This window comes from Apaloderma vittatum, unplaced genomic scaffold (genome assembly GCF_000703405.1).
Source record: "Apaloderma vittatum isolate BGI_N311 unplaced genomic scaffold, ASM70340v1 scaffold3864, whole genome shotgun sequence".
Classification (NCBI taxonomy): domain Eukaryota; kingdom Metazoa; phylum Chordata; class Aves; order Trogoniformes; family Trogonidae; genus Apaloderma; species Apaloderma vittatum.
Window position 1 is genome coordinate 25,580 of NW_009710803.1, and position 5,349 is coordinate 30,928.

Here is a 5,349-nt window from a genome sequence, read left to right on the forward strand (position 1 = left end):
AAAGAGTGCCATTTAGTGGTCAGGTATATTTACTGCACCTTTTAAGCTCAATACAAGACTACAAAGGTAGTATTGGCAAGCTAATCGCAAATGCTGAACCATGGCACAGCTATTAATAGTGTTGGTTTTACTTGATTGGATGTAGTAAATGTTTTTTCGAGGGAAAAGCTGATGTTTTATTTAAAGTGTGATTTGGAACTTGCACTGAATTATTCTGTGCCTCGTCTTCCCCAACAGCAAAGAACCACATGCTTTTTCCCCTGCACTCCACCAGGTGATAATGTCGGCTATACATTTTATGAATACAGAAGAGGATACAGAGGGAAATTCTGTAGGTGCTGCCAGGAAGATAACTCAAAAACCTGTTCCAGAGAAAAAGTCATCTTATTGTGAAACAGCAGAAGCTGCACAGGAAATAGGAGTAAAACACACATACTGATTTTCACAGGGTAACTAGCTTCCCAGCTGAACAAAAAAAAGCAAACGGCCAAATTCTTTGGATTCATCAACCTCAGGATTTCTGAACCCAACATGAACTGGCTAAATAGAAGCAAAAAGATGAAAGTTCAACTCTCAAATTGCACCATTTGTCAAAGCAGATGAAGAGTGTTCATGAATATGGAAGACTGGTTGTGCATCTGTGAATCCAGCAAAATCTGGCCTAATGACTATTTAAATAGTGACAACATATTCACAGCCCCACATTCCACCTTCCCTTGGGAAATCTTCAATCTTTACTTCAGATGTCATGCCAGAGGCATCTGAGGAACCAGTCATGTACAGCAGATCCTTTCAAAAGTTAGCAGAGTGCAAATGGACCAGATTTCTAGAGGTACCTAAAAATGAAGATAAATCACTTTTTTTTTTCTAATTCACAGTGATTCTGGAGATACCTTTTACCTACAACTAAATATCATGGAATCTCATCTTACCTAATATCAGCTATATCCACCAGTGTCCATCACTTGTTTCCAAGGGACAATGTTCCCCTTCACTACACATTTATGTAAGCTTGTTCCTAAAGGATGGCACAAACACCATCAGCACACAAAAATTCAGGCTCTAGAAAAATTGTAGCCCACATAGTGGAGCTGGATAAATCAGCACTTAGTTTCTAAAATGTAGCACATGTAATGGCACTGCTCTGTTCTCATCCCAATGTCAACAGGCATCACCTCCACAACCTAATCTAAAATCCTAGCACTCATATATGAGAAGTCCAACTAACTTCAAGAATGCTCTAGACACCAGGATACAAATGATATCCTTGTCTCTTCATCAGGAGGGTGGCTAATGGGATCTTCAGCACGCAGAGCATTTACTTGCATTTTGGAGTGCATGACCACCAATTCTGGAATCTCCTTCCGAGTAGTTCTTTAAGCTGCTGTGTATAAGAACGTAATTTACTTCACTCTCTAGTGAATAATTATGCTCTTAGCTGATTGGAATGTAAGAGCAGGCCTGAGATTAACACTTGACATTTGCTGAAAGCCCTCCAATTTAAAAACAAGAATTATTTGGAAGTTACCCAATATTTTAAATACCATATGTATTAATCAACATAAAATTTCACTTCTCATAAAATCTGAAATATGGATGTTATGTATCGCATTTAATCTACAGTTATATAAAGATCCAAAAACTTGAGGGACCATACTTAATACATCTCCCTCAAAAACACCTCTCATAATTGTCGTATGTGGTTAATTCGTACCCATCAGTGGCATTTGAACCAGCTAGAGGCTTTATGCACTCAACGGCATAAAAAAAGCTGGAAAACAGTCTATCTAAAGTAGTATCACATTTGAAAGAGTAACTCCTGTTTCGGTCAAAATACAGTTTTATAGCTGTGCAATAAATACATATAAAACACCACCACTCAGATGTGAGATGCCATGCATAAAATGTCCTAAATTACTGTACTTAGGCCATCAGTGCCCATTTAGATTTAAAAAGTAGGCAATGCATTTTCTCCTCAGCAAAGATTTCTCACCGTATGCTTTTAGTTTCCTTTAAAATATTCAGTCTCTCTTTATTAGCTTTGGTTTCAGAGGTACTGTCTAGTCTAATAATATAAAGCATAAAATACTGTTATGAGATAGCTGCAATCCCCTGGGATTAAACACTTGACCAAGGTTTCACTTGACTATCGTTCCCTGTCTGCCTCTGTACAACAGTACAAGCAACGCAGATAGCAATGAATACATACAGGACGACTACCCACAGATGAAAAATGCTATTAAAAAGCAATATATTAAAAATTTGATACTGATACTACTCCTGAATTCTGCACATCTATTTTGATTTTTAGATCTACTAATGGCATTGTTGCTGAAATGCATTTTTAATATGAAGTAATACATTAAAAATTTGCAACCTGTCAATGCTGAGACAGCAGAGAGACTGTTCGATCTAACTAGCAAACGATTCCCAGAGCTGTACTGTCAGTATTAATGATGTCAGGCCACCAACATGACAGAAAGAGAAGATTACTTGCTTTGCAGAACTATGATCCCTTCTGATAGAGTAGCAAGCAAAGATTACACAGTCAGGTACAGTTCACCACAGCTTCAGATATGATATTCATAAACTCCCATGCCTCCCAAGGAAGGTCAAGAACAACAGAAGGACCAGCCCTCCTCCTCAGTCCCTTGAAATTCAAAGGTGTAACAAGGAACTAAAGGCAGAAAAAACTACGTTTGAGAGTCAGGATGATTGTGGGATCAAGGATGATGATGAAAATCTCAAAGATATATATTTGCTGTGGGGTATGTGAAATTTCCCTTCCATAGATATCTATTTTAACTATTTTATTTCTAAAAAAAGGGAACCAGTAAGTGGTGTCTTTTTGGGACAGTAGAAGTCAGGGCTTCTGGCTGTATCATTCAGAAACAGCAGCCCTCAGCTCAGTGTCTGACCTATCAGCTAAAACCTAAGAGGCAGGAAGTTTAAAGCAGTTCTGAGGGTCACGCGTAAGTTACTCTGCAATTTTCTGATGTTGGCATGGTCCTGAAGGGGCCAAAGGAGGTAACTTTTCTTCCAGCTGTGAGAACATGTTGAGACCAAATGTTAGTAAACCAGAAGGAAACTGTGAGATGACATATAGTAATAATCACTTCAGTACTCTGTGCTGAGACAGTTTAAGGTTCAAACCATCCAGTTATGCCTCTAAACAATAAGGAAATTGCATTGAAAAAGTGTCAAAAAAGTGTATAAAAAATAAAACCTTACACAAAGTCCAGGATACAGTTAACACAGTCAGTAGCTGCTCTCAGCAGGCGTTACCCACATCTCAGTTAAAGAATATGAAAATGTGGAGCCTGCTGTGGAGGTTAGCAGTGATCATAGAACCATAGAATGGCCTGGGCTGGAAGGGACCTTAGAGATCATTTAATCCAACCTCTCCATCATGGGCAGGGACACCTCTCAACTGGATCAGGCAGCACAGGGGGACTTTTGTTACTGTACAGTCAATTACCACACGCACTAGCTCTGTTTTCTCTTCTTGGTTCCTTGGAATCCCTAACTTTTTGTGAATATAAAGGGAACAAAGAAAAAATTCTAAATAAACTAATCAAAACCAATTTGAAGTTCAGCACACAGCAATGTATTATGCAGCCTCCAGATTCTACCTTCCTGACACATGGAAAACAAGAGAGGCAACAACAGTTCTGTGTTTTACAGTTTCTCATGGGGCAATGAGAAATGTTTGTGGGTAAGACACTACTACTAGAAAGAATTTGGTCACAAGCATTTGGAAGGCACTTGTACAGTCACAGGGGTACATTCCCTGTGACACATCTTTAAAAGATGGCAAAATGCAGCGATCTTGTATGATTTTGGGGGTAACATATATTGATACTCACAAAATGTCTTCCAAACAAGCAAATATAAAACTGCAGGAAATTCTGAACTGACTTAAAAGAGAGCATGTCAAAGGAGAGAAGGGTCCCTTGACAGGCTTAAAAGTAAATGTCTCAAGAAACTACTGGGTTAGTACTACCTTCTAGTCTTCAGCGTCTTGCTTTGAAACCTAATCAGGAATGGTGTTTTGCTTGCTAGAGCCACTGAAACAAAGGGCAGGAAAACCCTGTCCAATTTTCTAGGGAATATATGGCATGAAAATAAATGCTTTTGTTTTCCCAAGTGCTTAGTATCAAACAAGTATCTCTTTTACTGTCAGAAATTGATTTTTTTAAAAAAAAACAAAAACAAACAAACAAAACCAGTGCATTTAATCAGGTACTTACCCCAAGATTCTGATCTAGTTGAGAGGCGTCCCTGTCCAGGACAGGGAGGTTGGATTAAATGATCTCTAAGGTCCCTTCCAGCCTAGGCCATTTTATGATTCACTAGTCAGTTCAAAAAAAACTGAAAACCCCAGAAAAATGTTTGCATCTAGGACTACAACACTACCGGATCTATTCCTGGTGCAAGGCTGTGCTCACCAGACTTAACCCAGCAGAAATCCCAGAAAACAACAAAGGCTGAAGCGGACTGAAGACCCCACCACACGCTGCAGTGACACTCAGCTTGGTGCGCAGTGCCCGGGCTCTGGGAAGCAAGCAGGCTCCAGGTACACAAGGTGGAGGTGGTCCCACTAACAGGTAAGGCCAGGTAGCCCCAGCCCCACGAGCCAGCTGCCAGGGCCATGGTGACAGGGGCTACAGGAAACTTCTCTGTCTGGTTGAGCAAAGGTAAATAAGGACTCCATTCTTACTTTAAAAGGTGCTTCCTGAGACAACTCTGGAGTAAACACAAGTGCTGAGCTACTTTATTACATCCATCCCTGTGCAGGGGCTCAGTCGAGCTCTTTATTGGCTCACCTGAGATTATGAACAAAGTCTGAAAATATGACTTTAGCATATCACTCAGACTGAAAGGCAAAGAGAACATACAAGCTCTTCTGCATTTTAAAAATCTCAGCACTTACAATTTTTTTAGTATTTGAAGCTGGCCATACTTTGTTGTGACAAATAGCAAACATGCTGAACAGAGAACTGGAGAGCCCCGTTAAGTTGTCCTTAATGATAAAGGGATAAGAAAAAACCTGGTAATATGAGAAACCTCACTGCTGCTAATCTTGTTTGGGAAAAAATTTGCCTAACGAGTATCATGCATGATGCTTAGAATAGTTAACAACAAAAATAATTTATTACATATTCAGGCAGCTCGCTCCCTCCCACGTGTCATCAGCTTTACAAGTTAAATAATACTTAATAGTAGCTATACCATAGCTTAAACATCTGTAAGGTTTTTTTTAAGTTCTGCCTAAAAAATTTGAATACGAAGTAAAAATTTCCTGAAATTGTATATACAGTCTGCATTTGTCCGTGCATATTGTCGTTT

At 39.3% G+C, this 5,349-nt stretch overlaps 1 protein-coding gene across 1 annotated transcript in view; it reads right to left on the reverse strand.

Moving 5' to 3' along the window:
* CCSER1 (coiled-coil serine-rich protein 1) overlaps positions 1 to 5,349 on the reverse strand; it is a 102,794-nt gene that overhangs the window by 12,597 nt on the left and 84,848 nt on the right. The window lies entirely within an intron of this gene.